The sequence below is a fragment of the Cervus elaphus genome, chromosome 31, assembly GCF_910594005.1.
Source record: "Cervus elaphus chromosome 31, mCerEla1.1, whole genome shotgun sequence".
Lineage (NCBI taxonomy): Eukaryota > Metazoa > Chordata > Mammalia > Artiodactyla > Cervidae > Cervus > Cervus elaphus.
The window spans coordinates 31,929,573-31,951,665 of NC_057845.1; positions in this window are offsets into that span (position 1 = coordinate 31,929,573).

A 22,093-nucleotide genomic window follows, 5' to 3' on the forward strand; every position below is an offset into this window, starting at 1 on the left:
CAAGAATTTGACTCAGCATTTTGATACAGGTATTTTCTCATTCACTCAATGTGTAGGTGTGTTTGTTGTTGTTTGTTGTTTAGTTGAGAAGTATTGTCCAACTCTGCATCCTCGTGGACTGTAGCCCACCAGGCTCCTCTGTCCATGGGATTTCCCAGGCAAGATTACTGGAGTGGGTTGCCATTTCGTTCTCCAGGGGATCTTCCTGACCCAGGAAGATACTCAGATAGTTTTCTGGATTTCTCTTAGAGGAAATTGCTCTGTGTGTAGCTGTACATTCAGTGAACTTGGAGGAAGAGAGAACCTGAGGAACTGCCTATGTTACCATCTTGGTCTGGATTCTGATCTCTACTCTTCTTGTCCTTTTTTTTTTTTTTAAGGCCAAAGGGATTATTTTTCCTTACATCTCTTAGTTTGTCAGGATTCCTGAAACTTCACACACACACACACAAATCTGAAAAGATCTAAATTCAACTAAATTCAAGAACCTCTGGGTATAAGCTTATAGAAGTAGTAAGTCAGCAAAATGAAAGCGTAACTCAGTATTAGAGCATCCTAGTGTTTCAAGATCTTTGACAGACTTCAAAAATGTTGTCAAATTGTTATCCAGGGCTTTGAACTAGAAGGTTTTAGCTTTGAGCAGGCCTTAATGGGCAGAATCAACCATCATTCACTGAAATATATAAAACTATGAAGCTAAAGTAAAAAAGTAAAACTGATATTTAAAGAGCATGAAGAAAAGCACTCTATCCATGTAAAAATGTTCAGATGGAGAAAAATGTTTCAGAAATTACCAGATGCCTAAAAGACTCAAGCATTTGAGAGCAAGGATGAGAAAATGATTGAAGGCTCTAGAACTGAATGCCCCCTGGAAACATTAAACTTGCAAATTCAATTTAGTTGTTTCTATTTTAGCAGACACTGAAAAGGCAGATTTTCCCCAGAGATTTATAAAATAGAAGATCAAGCTTGATTTTTTCCAGTTTTGTCAACAAAGAGAAAAACAAAAACAAAAACAAAACAAAACTAACCATAACCGTTACAAAATAAATAAATACTTTGTCTAAAGGATTTTATTTACATATATCTTTTAAGAGCACCAGCAATGAAACATCCCAGCATGATAATAATCATTCATTCATTTAATCAAAATATATTATAGAGGACATATACCTGCTATTGTTCTAGTTGCTGAAAATGCATGAGTATAAAAAATGCAAAGTCCTACCACTCATGAAGCTTACATTTTTATTGTACAAAAACAAAAACAACATATGAATAAATACATAATTTTACAGATGGTTATCAGTGGACGAAATAAAGTAAAACAATATAAGGCAACAGAGACAAGAGAGTTAGTTGGTTACAACTGGTTAAAGAATTTAAGTGGGTTGCCATTTTCTTCTCCAGGGGATCTTCCCAACCCGGGGATTGAACCCAAGTCTCCCTCACTGCAGGCAGACGCTTTACCGTCTGAGCCACCAGGGAAGCCCTTCAAGAATCTAGGTATCCTATTAACAAATGGTGACTAATAGTATATTTCAGTACCTCAAAGGGAAATAGCTAATTGTTGCTCTCTCTCAAATCTCCAGATTGATAGTACCTTCACATCTATTCCTATAGTATATATGCATTGTCTCAAGACACAGAGTTCATGGTAATATAGTTACTGTCAAAGAGAAATTGTAAAAGATATTGTTAAAAATAATAAGGAATATCTTATTCAAGACTATAGATGAGAGAGATAGAACACAATTCTGCTGAAATAAAAGCCAAAAGAAGTTTTTTTCAGTTAGTTGATGGAGAACATGAGGAGGAGGGCTGATCAAGGAGATGAGGTCATTTGGCATTTACGTTTGCTGACTGGCATTTGTGGAAGCTAGGCTTCTACCTTCAACAGAGAAGAGGTGATAGAGGTGCTATCTTTCTTAATGATTACATTTCAAAGAGATGACTTCAAGGCCTTTGAAAAAAACATTTCTGGGTTGTTAAAGATATGCATTTGAATGATAGAGAGATAATTAACAATGGCAATGTTACTAAAATAAGTACTCTAAGAAAAGGAAGGTCAAGGCCCTCCAGTAAGGAAGAAACCTGTCTAAAGTTTGGTAACACTCAAGGGAACATTTAGGCCATCTTGGTCATTACATAGAATGAATTACTAGTACATCTGCCTCCATATCTTATCATGTAACTTCTCATAGAGATGACACAGTGTTGTTCCTTTATCTATCCTGTCCCAGATAAGTCACAATGCAAAAGAAGAAAAGTTGCCATCACCCAGGTGGGAACTTATTATAACTTATACCATAAGCTTATAATAAATAAAGTACCCATAGATACATCTATTTAACTTGATCTCCTAGAAATCTTAATCACTGATCTTAAAATAATCTATGATGACTAAAACATCCAGCTGTTGTTTTTGGGTGAGAGTTCATGCCATCTTTTAGCATCACTACCTTAGAAAAATTATTTTATTAGTCCAATTACTTACAACTTTATTTTCCTCTAGAGGTTAAGTCTCCAAAGTTTCTTGGAAGAAAATTCCTGCTAGAATCTATTCAGATTGAAAGTCAATTGCATGATTGCAAAGAGCCTCTAGGAGTTATTTTAGACTAACTTAGACCCCTAGACCCGCTCCTAAAATCCTTTCAGACCATAGCAGAGCATAGCACTGGCACAGCTGATTCAGGGATGATCAAACCATCACATATGTTATCAGTAAATATTACTGGGATTTATGCAGTCTAAATTATCCTGTATTCTATGAACCTGTTATAGGATAATATTCTGCCATCAAATACAACCCCATCTCAAAGATTTCACATAAATTTCTTTTGTCAACCTTAATAGGAATAATTTTGGTGATATACAGAAACTAATAACATCAGAAATCTTATCTCTTAGTATTATCTTAATTTAAATTTTGCTTTCCTTAAATGTTTTTGGTGTTTAGTCACTAAGTTGTTTCCAACTCTTTGTGACCCCATGGATTATAGCATGCAGGCTTCCCTGTCCTTCACCATCTCCTGGAGTTTGCTCCAACTTATGTCTTCTATCTAAATTCACACTCGGTATAATCAGAAGAGCAAACAAAGCTTTAATGCTAGTCACATGTCAGCAATATATTTCTCATTATACATAAGGTATTATCATGGATTGTGGTCCCAAAGGGGGCAGCTAGTCAGGATTCTCCACCTATATTATTCCTTTGAAGTAGTTCTCTCAACTGATTCATAAATCAATCTCAATGGTAATAAAGTCTATATAGCACAATTTGATGGTTCACTGTTTTGGTCTACCCTGAAGCTGAGTCATCAGGATATATAAAATCATGTTGCTCTCCCAGATTATCCAAGTATAATATTTAGGCAGAACTCGTTAACCAGTCAGTCCTAAAGGAAATCAACCCTGAATATTCACTGGATGAACTGGGGCTAAAGCTGAAGCTGAAATACTCAGGCCACTTAATGTGAAGAGCAGACTCATTGGAAAAGACTGATGCTGGGAAAGATTGAGGGCAAGGGGAGAAGGGGGCGGCAGAGGATAGGATAATTAGATGGCATCACTGACTCAATGGACATAAGTTTGGGCAAACTCTAGGAGATAGTGAAGGACAGGGAAGCCTGGTATGCTACAGTCCATGTGGTTGCAAAAAAGTCGGACACAACTTAGTGACTGGATAACATAAATCAATAGAAATCTAATTTTCCTTCTGTGAAAATGACAGTCTCCACAGGGGTTTTCTCTCAGCATCAGCCTTTAGACAGTACTAGATTTGAAAAAAAATAGTGAACAGGATTATTCTCTAGATTTGAGATACTCTCAAGAAAATGGCATGATTGACTTCATTCCTAAGACTCTGATCTATTTATGAGCAATCCCCTGTTTGCAGGATCTCCTCTGTTCCTATGTATCATTTTTTCACCTACATCCCTCTCTCCCGGCTCAGGCTTTCTCCTCTTGGCTCAGGAGGAGAGCCAAGAGCAAACAATGCAGAAAACTGACGGACACTTTTTATCAGATCCACCTGCGATGGATGCCAAATGATCTGACTGGTAAAAACAAACAAACAAACCAACCAACAAACAAACAAAAAAAACCACAGACTGTCTCTGTTGATAAGTTATGGAATTGCAATCATAATCAACCCCAATTTGGCTACATGGGGTGAAGTGATGATACATTTTACAGTAGATTTAGGAACAGGAGCTGTCAAATGTAGCAGCCTATAAAACACATCATGTGTATTTATACTATTAACCTCTTGGGATTTATATAGGTCCACCTGAGCTTGAGACTTTGGGATCAGACAAAATCAAAGAAAAATTTTTGAGGTCAGAAAGATAGAATATCCCATAGTTTCATCATCCTCCATTTCTTATTCTCATGTGTAGTCTTTGAAACCTTTCTAGTCAAGACCTTGGCTTACTTACTTTTATATGTAGCATAGCACAATTATTTAAATAATTAATCTATACTTTAAAATATTTTCATCGCTTATTTTGAGTACTAGGTACTTCAATTACCCATTTTAACTTTAAATGAAATCAGTGTTCTGAGGGTATGGTAGGAGTATAGTTTGTATTTTGTCTTTGTACTGTTTCCTTGCCACTTTTTGTTGTTGTTATTGGTATATTGGCAGCAACAAAGTGTATAATACAATTAAAAATATATATATTCAAGTCATTTGAACTGATGGAAAATTTACTGTCTCAAACTTTTATGTCTGTTACAAGTAAACCATAAAGTAAAATAAGTGTCAATCCCATTTAACAAGTTTGCAGAGGCTATCAGTATAGGTCCACGGAGCTACTGGTATAGATCCAATATAATCCACTTGCTAGATACGGGAGAGCTCTTGACTAGGGAATTATTCCTCAAGCCATTTTCAGTTAGCTCTCTTCTGTCTAAAATGTGTATAGTTTCTTCTCCTTATAGAAGTTTCATAACATGCAAGATAATGCGTGTTCTCTTTGTCCATCAGTACATGGTATGAGCACCTCTATTTCTGAACGTTTCATATACTTAGGGAGAAAGCTGTGGAGGTCTGACAAAGGCATTTGCCTTAACATTCTAATCCCCTTCAGAGCTGGCAAGCGATTTTTGTTTGTGATTGTCTGCCACATATACAATCACATACACACACAGTTATCTACATGGACCATTTTCATTTTTTCTGTAGATTCCCATAGATATTTCCATAACTGAGAATCCCGTAGGATGGAGCTTTTATTGTCTAGACATCTAGGATTCTGTTTGCCTCTCCATATTGCAAGGCCACTAGCTACTGCCCAACAGTCTGTAAATATTCAAAAAGTGCCCTAAGCAACCCAAGCCTAATTTCTCTTCTACTACGAAATAAACAGCTCTCAGCTCCGACCTTCTGTCACTAAGATTTTACCATCTGCAGGGTATATTGCAGATGATTTCCAACCAACAATGAAATCCTCAATTGGGAACCTGAAAGTCTGTTTTGCCTCAGCTGGGGAGAATCAAATTGTTCATCTCAAGTAGCAATGAGTGCAGAAAAGTACATGGAGTGCTCTATATTCAGTTCGGTGGGTGTGAATTAATCTCCTCATGAGCAAGGTGGATTCCTTTGAACTTTCCCTGGTTAGAATGTTCAGAAATACATGACTTCCATCTTATGAGTAATCTTTGGTGGGCTCCTTCTATATTTGAATATATGTCTCATATCACCCCAGCCATGATCATCATTTCTCACTCCTGAATTATCTGATGCCCTTTTATGGTTAAGGCAGTTTATGCAAACATCTCATAGAAAGGTAGTAAATGTCTATTTAACAGGCTGTGAAAAGCAGCTGTACACACTGCCTCTGAGTAGAGAACTTCTGGGAATTTCACAGACTGGACTGACACTTGAATTTTAGTTGGATTTATCAGTCAGTCTCTACTTGTAAACGAGTGAATATAGTCCTTAACTCTTCCTGTGCTTCTTTCTCAGAGGATGCAACTCATGATATCATCAATGTTGTGCATTAAAATATTTTAAATGGATGCCAAATCCAAACTTGTCTCACTAAATTACAGCAACTCAAATATCCCTGTAGCAAAAACAATAATTATATTTTAAATTCTAATCTAGAAGAATGTCACACAGAGTTGCAAAATAAAATATATCATTTGTTCCATGCAATCTCTAGGACATATTTATAGTACAAAAAATTTTTTTTTCAATCTTAATTTCAAATTTAACTGGGCTTCTATCTTTTACCTGCTCAATCTGGCAATCTTACTTTTGTGCCTGGATGGACTCCAAATTTGTATGGAGATAAATGCATTAGCCTTGTGATCTGCTGTCCCCCTTGGCTTGTACTTCCTATGGAGCCTACCCTATATCAAGCACAGCTGAATCGATCTAAGGAATCAACTTGTTTAATTCTGTTCATGTATCGTCAACCTTCTGGAGGCATCTATTTTGCATACTGGCCATATAAGATTGAAAAAGGGCTTTATGGGGAATTAAACATCTCCCTTCAACCATTCCCTTAATCATAAGGGTGATCTCTCATCAACCTGATGGAATACTGTATTGCTTAATATTTGGTACAGAAGAGAAATGGGACAAAAACAATATTTAGTTTGACCAATTAATGGTTGAAGAACTGAATTGGTCTATGGAAAGGGTAGGGGAAATGTGCTTCATTCACATACAATATGCAACCAAATTACTGACTCTGGTAAAGTCTATGACTACAGACTAAACTTTCCAGTACAACTTTACAGTTTGTTTTTTAAGTTTCAATTTAATTTCTTCTACCACACATCTTTGTATACTACCAATGTAGCCTTCAGATCTATCAGAGTGCCGTTTGTATCTGGTAAAGGGACTATGTTGAGCTCCTGTATCTAGAAAATCTAAAATGTGTTTCAAACTATCCTCTGAACATGTCACTCAATTCTTTGCATATGTCTTAAGATGCCCATTCAGGGGTTAGACAAGAAAATCTAGGCTTTTTACTTTCACTTCACTCTATAGTATAAATTTACAACCCTTTTCCCCTACTCCCTGTTCATTTAACTTGTTTCATTCTAAAGCATAATCCTCTTTACTGCATGTAAATTTATTTTAACTTAGGAATAAAGGGAGAATATTAGATGTGGCAACAATGCAAGAGATGCGTGGAGCAGTTCTCTCACCACTACAACCCACCTTGTGTTGATAATGAGCAGATGACTCCTTAATGGGAATCCTGTCAAGTTTCTCTGTTTTTTATTGCATTTTAAAAAAAAGAACTGAACACCTAAACAAGTCCATCCAGTTGGGTTAGGTATCTCAACATTTTCTTCTTTTATCTTTTCTGCTTCTTGCCTTTATATAGCTTCTTTGGAATTGCTGGCATATTCTTCCTTTAGAGGGTAAAATGGTGAGTTACTGCCCTTTATATATTCACTAGACTTGAAATGCAAGATTACAGAAAGCACAGACAATTGGGGGATCATTTGTCATATTATAATATATATCAGGGTCCCCGTGATTAAATGTGTCATCATAAAGCCAGTTTAGAGTTGGCCGCATTTATAACATTTATATTACCTCAAAAGGAATGTAGGCAGTTACCCCTATTAGAGTAGATCTGCCAAAATACCTAATTCACCAGCTGCAGCAAATTAATAAATAACCACTATCCAGAAATGCCTGTTTATACAAGTTTACTTATTTATCAACCTAAGAAACTTCTTCCATTTAGCATTTTTTTCTGGAAATAGAGATCCTCTACCCTCCCCCATGGCTAGTTCTAAGCATTTATGCATCTATGCAACGATTTGCCAGGCCTCTGATATAAAAAACCTTAATTCTTTAACAGAATAACTTGGGACTTCATGGTCACCTGACCATAACCTTTCATTCTTATATACCATCCCGTTTAATCAGTGGTCTTCACTGAGTTAATTTAGTCATAAATGTACCAGCTACCCAGGTGGCTGTGATAGCATAAGAAGCCTTTTCCACTGACATATTTCTAATATGATTTATTTTTATCCTATATTAAGAAAGCATCTTTCAGACATCTAGTTTTTAGCTTAGTCACTAACAACAGGTATAAAATTGAAATTTTTGCTAATTTCCCTTTCTGCCCAGCAGCACATTCCATGTCCACCCATTTAGCTAGCTCTTTGAATTTAAGCCTAATTTTTAAATCTGATTTTTCCAAATTCCATTGGTCAGACTGTCCCACAAAGCCTGCCTCAAGTCTTTCACACATCACATCAAAGATAAGTAGACCCCATTATGGCATCAAATCCTCACATGCTTTCCATCTCATCCCAATTCTTAACCAATGGCGACTCAGACATTTATGAACTGTACCACTGTCTTAAGGAAGAGATAATTCAGAAGAATCAAAGGTCTTCCCCAGTATCAAACTTACTAAGAATTGAAAGGATCCAACTTAATCACCAGACACTGGCATGTTATGTAGACTGCTTTAGCCTCAAAAACAGCTGCCCTCATTATTTTTTTTTTTTTTTTTTTTTGGTGCTGTATTTGGATGTACTCTGGCATTTCAGGTCTTTCAGACTCTGTTTGGGTCTGAAAACTAAACTGACCAGTTTCCTGCACTGGTCACTTCATTACGTCTTCATATGTGTGTGTACCTGTATCCAACAGATTATGTCTGTATATATACATATATATTAATAAGGCATCCACTCATTTCCTTATTTATTCCATCAAAAAGTGTCTATTGAGCATTTGTTATGCTGTTGATGAGGTTTAGGACATGCTACCCTAAAATATGATGTCTTGATATATTAAATAAATGAATTAGAAGGAAAAAAAAAAAGCAGCAGCAGTAAGGTCACTCTGACCTCCTGCCTTCATCCTTCCCTGAGACAGATCATAAAACTTCCATGTAAAAGGTACCCTCCTTGTACCAAGAGAAGGGAAATCATAGGGAACTGAAGGCCAAGAAATCTGTACAAACAAAACTTGTTAAACCAACTCTTGTCTTTCTAGTAACTTTATCGTTTGCTAGCCCTAGCTGATATCCTTTTGTATTGCCAATTTTTCACAAATTGTATTGTTTCCTTGTCTACAAAGATATACACATTTCCTACACTGGTCACTTCACCAGGTCTTCATTCTCTTACGAAGGTTCTTATGTGCATATAACAACTTAATAAAATTTTTATGCTTTTCTCTGATTAATCTTTGCCATCTTAATTTTCAGAACCAGGCTTTATCCTCAGAAGATGAAGGAAAACTTTTTTTCTACCCTGTACTAATATGTGCCAGATTGTTCTAGGCACCGGCATATAGGTTATTTTAGTTAAATATGGGTATATGCCTATAATATATATGAAGGTATAATTAAATTAATTTATATATTTTCTATATTTTGATGATTAAATATATTTTAAGACCTATAGTATCATCAACTCTTTAGCAAATTTACAGATGAATATTTCATTGTTTAATTTTAAAAAGTTTTAAGATCCAGTTTCTCTATGTGAGGGTAATATATAAAATGTAGAAAAGATGTATTAAATATTTTCATTCAACCAACAGTTATTTAACAGCTTACTGCTTAGGTATCTTCCTACATGCCTAATTCAGGCATCTTGCTAGATTCTGGGAGTATAAAATCAATAAATTATGGGCTCTAGTCTAAAATATATAACTTTCCCAGAAAGTCGTCCTGGGAAACTACTTTATACAATCTAAATGACTAACAGTTGTGTATTAGCTATCTATTAATTAATCATGTCCTTTATTAATTTAATTACACATATTGTTGGGAAACTGTTATTTGGGCAAAGCAAGTAAAAAAAGGCTTTTGACAAGAGAATGGAGATAACTAGGGAGAGGTTAAAAGAAGCATGGAAAGTTAGGTTAAGATAAGCTTATGTATGGCATTATTTCTCATGATTTCCCTTTTTCTCATAAGAACGAAAAATCATTGGTTGTAAGGGGGAGATTATTATCATATATGTTGTTGTTCAGCCACTGAGTCATGTGTGACTCTTTGTGACCCCATAGACTGAAACATGCCAGGCTCCCCAGCCTCCACTGTCTCTAGGAGTTTGCTCAAATTCACGTCCATTGAGTTGGTGTTGCTATCACCATCTCATCCTCTGCCACCCTCTTCTCCTTTTGCCTTCAATCTTTCCCAGCTTAGGGTCTCTTCTAGTTAGTCACATTTCTAATAGTAAGACAGTGTAAAAAAACAATTAGAGATAAAAGAACTGGATGTAGCTAGATCTATGATGATTGTCATGGACAAATTGTTCAAAACTGCTGATTTAATTTCAAATTCTTTACCATAAGTCTTAAGTGAGCCTTTGATGCTTTCTGGCATGTACATTACATTTCTCTAGTTACCTCCTTTTCCACTCTTCTAGATGAATCTTTAAGAATTCTCCTTTCTTCTCTGCTAACTTATCTCTTAGCTGGTGATCTTGCTTCTTATTCCATTTTCTAGCAGAAGAGCACTTGCTCAAAATTCCATTACCATATGACTTGCTCTCCAACACATATAGCCATATCAGCCACCTTCTCTCATTATGTTAAAGATGAATAATTTGTGCTGTAGGTGAAAGACAACTACTCCACTTGTGCACCAGACTCCATCTGGGGAGCCAATATTGCCTTTCCAAGGACATTACTTCACCAGGCATCTTCTCTCTGTCCCACATCATTAACTTTTCAACTCTACTTCATCCTGTCAGCTTTCATCCTGTAAACAAAATTGTATCTCTCTCTTTCAACAACCCTCTTGAGGTTTCATTGTTTTGAAAAATATAGTGTTAAAATAATTCCTTGGAAGTTACTGACACTTGCTTTCTCTAATGTCTCTCCTCCTATTCATTCTCTCCTGTAATAGTAAATAAATTATCTGAGTTCTTTAACTGTTCATTATAGAAATTATCAAAATATAAAAAATCAGAATTATAAAATCATGGGTACACTTATATATCACCCAGTTTCACTGATTATTAACTCATAGACAAGTGTTATTTTATCTGTACCCCCACTCTCTTTCCTCATTTTGAATTAATCTAAACAATCTGCAGATATAATTCTTTATGCATAATATTACTGGATATGTCTTCAAAAGACAAACACCTTTCAAAAATCCAAAGTATTTCAAAGCAAAGTTACTTCTTTAATAATGTTAAAAGGTCATTCAATATACAATGTTTCTCAAATTTCTCACAAATATGTTTATTTCCAGTCTGTTTGACTGAGTCAATATCCAAGAAAGTAATCACTTTTTGTAACTGATTGTAAACTTATTATGTTCACTTTGGCATATAGCTTCTGTCATCATCATATTGCTTTTATTTTTCTCATTTATTTATTTTCAAAATCAAGTTATTTCCCCTACAGTCTGGTTTTTATATATAGCAACCCTATGATGCTGCTTAACAGTTTATAGGTTCAGGTTTCATTTTTTTGTAGGACTAGTTTACATATGGTGTTGTGAGCATCTATTATGAAGTCTATAATCTGTGACTAGATTTTTTTTTTTTTTGTAATATCAGCAAAGTGATGATCACTGCTTAGCTAATTAATTCGTTAGTCATCTATTCTGTCTTTAATTTCACACCAATTATGTTTTTGACCCCATAACTACATATAAATCATTCTAACTAAAGTCACAAGATCCCTCCACTATTAAACACAATGCTAAAATTTTTCTTTCCACAACTTATTTTAATCCACTGGCAACATCTACAGTTTATGCACCTTCATCCTTAATAGACTTTTATCACTGGCCACCTCCTACCATACTAGCCACTCATTCTGTTTTCACCTCTGACTTTTCTTTTTTTCCAAATATTATTGTTGGTATTTCTCAGTCCTTAGATATCTTCTCCTTTTTTATTAATAATGAGTTTATGGTTTAGATCTCATGCAGTCTCCTGGCTTTAACTATCATGTAGTATACACTAACAACTCTAAAATTTGGATTCTAGCATGGGCCTTTTCTCTGAACTTCATTTTTAGCCTCTTCATTTGGATGACAAACATCTCTTACTTAACATATTCATGACAAGTAATGGAATCCAGAATCTATGAAGGATTCCTAAATCTCAAATAAGACAAGTGACTGTACAAAATAATTCATGCAGATAATTTTTAAAAGATATATAAATGGGCAATAAACACAGGAAAAAATGCCCAATTAACAATTAAAATCACTAGATTCCACTACCTGCTCACTGGAAAATAGGTATATAATAGCAAGTTTGGGGCTTCCCAGGTGGTACTAGTGGTAAAGAACCTACCTGTTAAAGCAGGAGTCATAAAAGACATACATTCGATCCCTGTGTCAAGAAGATCCCCTGGAGGAGAGCAAGGCAATCCACTCCAGTGTTCTTGCCTGGAGAATCCCATGGACAGAAGAACCTGGCAGATCACAGTCCACAGGGCTGCAAAGAGTCGGACACAACTGAAGTGACTCAACATAACACACAGCAAATTTTAGCAAGGATTTGAGTAACTAAAACTCCCACCCACTGTTGATAAGGATGCAAAATGGCGCAAGCACTTTGGAAAACAATTTCTTTAAAAAGTAAAGCCTATAGGTAATATATGATCCAACAATTCCATTTCCATATATTTATGGGAGAGAGATGAAAATATATGTTCAAAAAATATTTATATTTGAATATTCAGAGCAATTTTATTGATAACCCTAAATTAGAAAAAACCCAAATTTCTATCACTTAGTGAATGAATAAGCAACTTATAGTATACATAAATAAGGTATCACTCAGGAAAAATAAACTACCGATATATGCAGAAACAAAAAATCTCAAAGTGGCACATGTATACGCTCATTGACATGAAGTTAAAAAACATATTTGTGACAGAAAATGAATTAGTGATCAATAAAGAGTACAACCCCCTTAACCACCTTTCAGTTCAGTTCAGTTGCTCAGTCCTGTCCAACTTTTTGTGACCCCATGGACCGCAGCACGACAGGCCTCCCTGTCCATCACCAAATCCTGGAGTCCACTCAAACTCATGTGCATTGAGACAGTGGTGCCATCCAACCATCTCAGCCTCTGTCGTCCCCTTCTCCTCCTGCCCTCAATCTTCCCCAGCATCAGGGTCTTTTCCAATGAGTCAACTCTTCGCATCAGGTGGCCAAAGTACTGGAGTTTCAGCTTCAACATCAGTCCTTCCAATGAACACCCAGGACTGATCTCCTTTAGGATGGACTGGTTGGATCTCCTCACAGTCCAAGGGACTCTCAAGAGTCTTCTCCAACACCACAGTTCAAAAGCATCAATGCTTCAGTGCTCAGCTTTCTTTATAGTCCAACTCTCATATCCATACATGACTATTAGAAAAACCATAGCCTTGACTAGATGGGCCTTTGTTGCCAAAGCAATGTCTCTGCTTTTTAATATGCTATCTAATATGCTATTCTATTGGAAGGAACTTTCCTTCCAAGGAGTAAGAGTTTTTTAATTTCATGGCTGCAGTCATCATCTGCAGTGATTTTGGAGTCCCCCCAAAATAAAGCCAGCCACTGTTTCCACTGTTTCCCCGTCTATTTGCCATGAAGTAATGGGAGCGGATGCCTTGATCTTTGTTTTCTGAATGTTGAGCCTCAAGCCAGCTTTTTCACTCTCCTCTTTCACTTTCATCAAGAGGCTCTTTAGTTCTTCTTCACTTTCTGCCATAAGGGTGATGTCATCTGTATATCTGAGATGATTGATATTTCTCCCAGCAATCTTGATTCCAGGTTGCGCTTCATCCAGCCCAGCGTTTCTCATGATGTAATCTGTATATAAGTTAAATAAGCAGGGTGACAATATACAGCCTTAACATACTCCTTTTCCTATTTGGAACCAGCCTGTTGTTCCATGTCCAGTTCTAACTGTTGCTTCCTGACCTGCATTTCTAAACTGTTGCTTCCTAACCTTTCTAAACAGGAAGGTCAGGTGGTCTGGTATTCCCATCTCTTTCAGATTTTCCACAGTTTATTGTGATCCACACAGTCAAAGGCTTTGGCATAAACAATAAAACAGAAATAGATGTTTTTCTGGAACTCCCTTGCTTTTTCAATGATCCAGCAGATGTTGGCAATTTGATATCTGGTTCCTCTGCCTTTTCTAAAACCAGCTTGAACATCTGGAAATTCACGGTTCACATATTGCAGAAGCCTGGCTTGGAGAATTTTGAACATTACTTTGCTAGTGTATGAGATGAGTGCAATTGTGCGGTAGTTTGAGCATTCTTTGGCAATGCCTTTCTTTGGTTGTGAATGAAAACTGATGTTTTCCAGTCCTGTGGCCACTGTTGAGTATTTGGAATTTGCTGGCATATCAAGTGCAGCAGTTTAACGGCATCATCTTTTAGGATTTGAAGTATCTCAACTGGAATTCCGTCACACCCACTAGCTTTGTTCATAGTGATGCTTCCTAAGGCCAACTGGACTTCACATTCCAGGATGTCTGGCTCTGGGTGAATGATCACACCATCGTGATTGTCTGGGTCATGAAGATATTTTTTTTGTACAGTTCTTCTGTATGTTCTTTCCAACTCTTCTTAATATCTTCTGCTTCTGTCAGGTCCATGCCATTTCTGTCCTTTATTGAGCCCATCTTTGCATGAAATGTTCCCTTGGTACCTGTAATTTTCTTGAAGAGATCTCTAGTCTTTCCCATTCTATTATTTCCCTCTATTTCTTTGCACTGATCACTGAGGAAGGTTTTCTTATATCTCCTTGTTATTCTTTGGAATTCTACATTCAAATTGGTATTTCTTTCTTTTTTTCCTTTGCCTTTCACTTCTTTTCTCTTCACAGCTATTTGTAACCACCTTTATTTGTTCTTGTTTCCTAATATTAATATATTTCCTTTTCTCAAATAGCTCCTGACACATTGGCTTCTTCACTGTTTATTCAAAATACCAGGTGTGTTATGACTTACCTATGTTTCTCTCTCACCCTAGATTACTTCCCTGAGATATGGTTACTCCTGTAGCCTCATTCAATGCTTTGTTCAAATAACTCAATTTCAGAGATGCTCACCATACAACCTAATCTAAAATGCCAAGGCAAGAGCCCACAATCACCACCTTACATCTTGTGTACTCGTTATTTCCTCCATAGAACACATCAACTTCTAATATGTTTATAATTAGTGTATTATGTTTGCTTTCTATAAACCTCCTTTTTAATGCAAGCTTCTTGAGGACATTTATTCTATTTATTGCTATAAGTTCATAACCTACAATAGTACCTAAAAGATAAAACTCAATCATAGAACATATTTAAATATATTAAAGAAAGCAAGCTAATGCAGATTATACACCAAACAATGATTTCATATCAATAAAATGTTTACAGTAGGATACAAATATTATAGAATCATGTTTACTTTTGAAAAAAGGATTATGGATATACATGTATAATTTATAGTGATGAATTTATAATATCTATAGAAATCCTGTGTTCTCTTAACAACAGAATAAGTAATTCAAAATGTAAAAATACAAAAGCCAAATGTCATCCAAAACCCCAAAGCCTGTTTTTTTTCTACAATAACATTGACAGAGAAATTTTACCTAATTTTTCCCCTTCACGGTGACTTCTTCACACAGATTGAAGAATTCTTCCTTCATGTTAGAATCTAAATAACTGAAACTAGTTACATTTTGATGATAATTGCTTTAATGTTTTCTAATATATGTGTGCCCTTTCTTCCTCTGATTACTTCATTTTGTAGCCTACCTCTCAACACTTTTCTACTCCAGTTCTTCAGTTTTTCTACTTCGACAGTAACAATTATTCTTGTGTCAGATAATCTTTTCATTCAGAACTACTGTCCCTCCTTTAAATGTTTTATTTCACCTTTGTTTCTTTGCATTCAGTATGATTATCTCAATTTTTCCTCCATGCCACAGCTCCATTTTTCAGCTATTTATGTGTCTCAATGTTTCTTATTTCTTTATTGTATTAAAATTGTTTATTTTTTTCTGAATCACTCTCCTCAACTATAAAAATTATGCTTTCATCTACTTGTTTTCTTATATGGGTTTTGAACTCTATCATCCCTGTATTTTCATTAAGTTTGTGTGTACTCTTATCTGTGCTATCTGCTTTACCACTATATGTACTTACTACCTGGAGTTATGTTTCCTTATGGAGTTCTTCATCATGATTCTGGATTCTTTTCTTTCATTGCTCTACAGATGAATATCCATAATTCCTAATAATGTTTATTTTCTTATTCATGCTTAAGTTTTATTGATGGCTCTGTCCAGAACTTCTGCCTTTACTCTGACTCAGTGTGGTTGAAAATTCTCAATTAATATCATTTGATTAAGACAAATTCATTTTACAACACTAAGTTTGAGCTTGAAGGCTAAATTGTATTTTCCATATATTTTTTCTGGGGCACAAAGACTTGAGAGATTGAGAAGAAATGGCACAGTGTCCCTCTCTATAGGTTCCTCCATTATGTGCTCTCCTGCATCTTAGGGTCTTCTAGAATCCATTCCAAATAGACAAAGACATATTTAATTTTTGAGGATGTTAATTGTTTTGTCAACATCTACTTATGATTTTATTCTCTCCAATATGAAATCTGTATTTGAAGATATTCAATATTTTGCCAGCTCAACCTCTCTGCGATAGGAAAGTGTACGTACTATTATAAGGAATATCACCCACCCCATGTTGAAACACAGAGTTGATATTTTTCAAAGTGCATAATGAGTAATCTAGGTTTATGTCCACTCTCTTTTTATTGCTGCCAGTAAATTTCAGACTTTTTCTCTATTTGTTGTCTTCTGTTAAATTATGAAGGTATTTTTCTCCAATTGCTGTAAGTTATCTCTCTATAAATACCTCATTTACCTTTAGTTTCCTAAAATATATCATCTAGGTATTAGCAATGCTTATCTGTCAGCCTTATTTTGGATACTGCCTAAAGAAGGGACCATGTAGTGCTTGGTATATAGTCTTGTACAAAGTCGGTGACACAGTCAAGTTAAACTAATGTTAATATTCATCTAAAATTAAAGATATTGAAATGACATACATACAAATAAGATTAGAGAAAGAGATATTTCCAGATGTGTGTGTGTGTGTGTGTGTGTGTGTGTGTTTTAATAAGGTTCACTTTGGGTATTTTCTTGTAACAAGAAATTAAGTTTATTTTTAGGTCATATATAAAATTATATATATTTTAGAATGGGTGTGAAGGAAAACCTTAATTTCTAAATTAAACATACTATTTTTAAATTCTGGAAATTGTATTCTAATGAAGCAGATGGAAAACCTGTAGGTAAACTTCAACTGCCATTAATTATGTATATCTGTTGGGTTTCAACAGCTGGTATCATTATAAATGTTATTAGCCTTATTAGGCATGTATGTAGCACTTTATTTGCAAGGTGCTTTATAGTCTTTAATTAGTGCATAACAGTCTTAGGAAGTGAATGATGGTGGTTATATTAAATTCCAACTGGTGGAAACCGAAATTTCAACAGTTATCTTGAACTAATTCTGCTGACATTTTAGGTATAGAAGGAATTAAGATTCCTAAGTAAGTGCTTATAATCATACTGCATTCTTCTTGAAATTCGTTTTTATATAAGCTTTGCAATGCTATTTTTATGGCTCAGTGGTAAAGAATCCTCCTACAATGCTGGACACACAGGAGATGTGGGTTCTATCCTGGGGTTGGGAAGATTCACTGGAGGATGAAATGGTAACTCACTCCAGTGTTCTTGCCTGGAAAAATCCCATGGAGAGGGAAGCCCTGTGGACTTCAGTCCATGGGGTCATAAAGAGCCGGACATGACTGAGAATGCACACGTGCACACACACACACACACACACTTATTTTTAATTTCATTTTTTGTGTTTCTGGCATGAGACAGTTTCCTTCATTCAGTGGTTGGGAATAAAGATTTTTTGGGGTGAAAGGGTGCTTGCTTTATTCATTAATTTTTTCCCTTATGGAAAAAAGTTCATGTAGGATTTCTCAGGTATATAATATACATAATTTATTATATTAATTTTATTTTAAAAATGAGACAAAGGCAAAATATATAGTGATATATATCATTAAGTATTATGGTGCAACTTCCAAAATATCTGTTTTAGTTAAAACATCAAAATTCCATCCACAAATTTGATTACAACTATATGTTTTAATAAGAACATAAAATTCAAGATTTCCAAATGTGTTTATCATAAAAGCTCAGCACTCCTGATGCCTAGATTAATGGCAAGTCAGTTTTGGCTGATTGACTGATTAATAGCCGGTCAAAACTGACTGGACATTAATCTAGGCATAAGGATTTCTGGTCTCAAAAATCTAAAGCTAACAGTGTGGGATGGATTGTAGAGATGATGACTTTTGTTCTCTTTAAAATAGGGAAGAGCCAAGAATATATATTTCTCTTTGTATATTTTCATATATATTTAAACACTTAAAATATTTTATAACTATATTGATGATTACATAGCAATTAGATTGTGTATGAATAATAGAATGACTTTTATCAGATTAAAGGTGATTACATAATTTATGTCATCTTGACATAATAATTTGATACAATGCATTAATTAACTACTTAAAATCAGTACATTTAGACTTTTCATTAAGATGTTAATTAGCTAGTTGTTGTTCAGTTGCTAAGTCATGTCCAACTAATTAGTTAGTTAGTGATAATTAAATCTGTTCTCTATTTTTCCACATTATTTACTCCTTCTCTCTTATTTACCTTTTATGACCACAATCTGTAGAAAATGCACATGCCACACAAGGACAAATGTAAGTTAAAGGTAATAGTGGAGGAGATGTTTAAAAAGTTATTTTTGCATGGTTCTCATTAAAACAAAATAAGAAACATATCATTTATATATTTATTGAAAGGATCTTTGGGGTGAACTCTAAATTATGATGTAGAATTATTAACTTCAGATAATTCAGCTGAAATAAATAGTATATTATTATACATAATGCATGCTTTAATTGCATCAGGAAAAGCCTCACCATAGGTATTTATTAAATAGCCATTTATACATTGGTACTATCTAAAATGATATAAGACAGGTTTCAGGAGTGGCACTTGTTCCTTAAGGGCATAATACTTGAAACAAATAGAACTCTATTAAAAAACACCTAGTATAGATTAAAATAGGCACTTTTCATTGGGAAAAAGCTTAAATGTACTTCGTATGGTACTGAAAAACTATATATGACCTTTTTACTAACTTGCTATTAAATGCTGTAAATAAACACTAACTCCAGCAAAAGCAAATACTGAAACTGTGAAAAATAAATAAATGCTGTTTTTTATTTCAAAAAATATATATTTGGAAATTGGATTAAAACAAAGGTATTTAAAACATGATCAATTTAGGAAAACTATAAAGTTATAGTTAAAAAGCATGTTAATAATAATTAAAATGAAATTCTTAACTACAAATGAATTATCAACCATCTCTTTAAAGAGAAAATTTTATGAAGTAACTCTATCTAATTAATAATCTTATGGATTATACACAACTTTTTTCCCAAGGACATATTAATAAGTTAATCTCTTTTTAACAGAAATAAAAATTACTATCAATCTAAATGACCAATAGGTGGATAGCAGGTGTCAACAAGTTACCTACTGACAATTGATATTGTTTCTTAGAGCAGCGGTTCTCAAACTTTGCTGCTTATTAGAATCACTTGTGAGTTTTTCCAAATCCATGTCTAAGTTGCATTTCCTGCCTACTAAATCAGGAGTTGTAGGGCTTAAATGGCATCAGTGCTTTTTGTTTGTTTGCTTGCTTTTAATTCTCAGTTTTTCCAATGTATAGCCAAATTAGATAATCAGTTTCTTAGAATAATATCTGCCAAACTTAAAATGCAGTTTATAAGCCAAGAATTTCAAGGTTGGGTCCAAGATTTTACATCTCTAACAAACTTCTATATGATGCAATTGCTGCAGGTCCTTGAACTTCAACTTGATAAGCAAGGCCTCAGAGCATCTTTGTCAGCATATCACTCAAATACCGTGTGAAAGTCTAACACAATATATGTTTTCTGATAGAAAAGTACTATATTAAATTTGTGACTTCTTTCTTCTAAAACTGGTACTATATTACAATACTATTAATAGTATATTTGTTAATATTAAAATATGTTGATCATAAGCTTAAATTATTTTTAAGATAGATATTCAGAAACAGTGATGTAGGGAGATATAGTTTTGGTAGATAGTTCTCTATATCCACTTACTCTAATTACTTAGAATATGTATGATTCTGTAGTATATTCAAAGATTTAGGAGTTCAGGAGGATTATAATTCCTTTCAGTTCAGAAATTTAAAATAATTTTATCCAAATTTTTACAAAGTTTGTCATTGTGAGTCTGAGTCTTTAATTAATTATTTTATGTAAATCAATCTAAAAATGGCAGGGTTCAGATGATCTTCTTTCATATTATGCATGAAAATAATATAAACATTTATCTGAAAATCTCAAAAACCAAATATTATATCCTGTTGGTAATTTAAAGATGGCTTAATGAAGCCTAATATATTTTGACTTGATTATTTAAGGAATGAATAAAAAGGAATGCAACCAGGATGTATCTGTAACTCTTCAAACTCTTGTTTTTGTAGCTGTAGGCTGAAGAAATACTAATAGTGTTAATTTGCTCCTTTAACTTTTCTTTCCTCCTATTACAAATATTCAGTATAAAAATCTCATTTACCTTAACTTAATTGAACTGTATTAGTCAAAGTAATATATCTACACAGCTGTTTCTTTTCTAGTTGTCTTCATATCTGATTAATATAAGTGGCTTTTAAAAATGATCCCTTAAATGTATTAAACGTGATGTGAAATTATTTTTTATTTTGAATACTGACATCTTGGGTTAGAAAAGGATTCCATTATAACTCCTAAAAGTGTTTTTTAATCATGAAACTTTATGAAGCTACTAGAATGTGTTACACTTAGTTGTCTGTATTTTTGCTTGTTCAGAATCAATGCCACTATCACCATCACAACAAAAAGTCTAAGTCATCCTTTGTTTGATAGAAAAGATAATGTTTAAGAAAGCAAGGGCTGTGTTGAATTTTTAATTATTTTTTAATTTTTAGTTTAAAAATAGTCTTAAAAATTTATGAACCATGGGAAGTGAGAAATATATCAAATCAATGTGTATTAAAAGCATCTATTCAGAGCACACCTCAAATAACATTCCCTGGAACTGTAAAACTTAAGACACTCATTAAGTGTTAAACTAACTCACACCTCCATGCACTGTTTGAGGTGATTCAATTATTGTCATATTGAAATGATACATGCTAAGCTGGGTACATATGACTTCCTGAGAAATAATGCCAATTAGACAGTTATTCTTATTACCTATCCTACAGAATGCATTGCTAACAAGGTCTTAGTCATTTCATCATCATCAAGTTTAAACTTCCTTTGTCTTATTTGAAAAGAAGTAGGAAAAAATCATCCAACTCAATATCCCAATCTACCCTATTCTATATTGTTGCCATTTCTTAATTCTTTAATTGTTTTTCTGAAAATACTTTCACAAAGTTTATTTAAGTTTTAAATAAAATTTATCTTGAACTTTGAGTACTTTATAAGGAAATCAAAGTATATATGCAAAATGTAATAATTACAACTGAAAAATTAAACATGAACAATTTATTTTTTGCCTATCTAGATATAAACTAGGATGACATTAAGAGCAAGAAAACACACCGTAGTTGTTAATAAATTTCAGAGTTGAAAATTTGACTTAAATTTATGTTTCACATACTCTTTTTTTTGAAATAATTTTACATGTACAGAAAAACTACAAAAAATGTGTACTCTTCACCATTTTCCCCTAATATTAACATCCTAAATATTTATAACATGATTATTAAAACAAGAGAAATTAATATTAGCATAAAGCTGATAACTAAATTATATTTTATTTTAATTTCACTTGTTTTTCAACTAATATTCTTTTTCTATTCCAGAGTCCAATTTAGGCTTTAAAATTACATTTACTTATTTGTTAAAACTAATACACAGATTAAAGAGTTTTAGAATTGTAACTCATACACTTTGCAAAAAACTA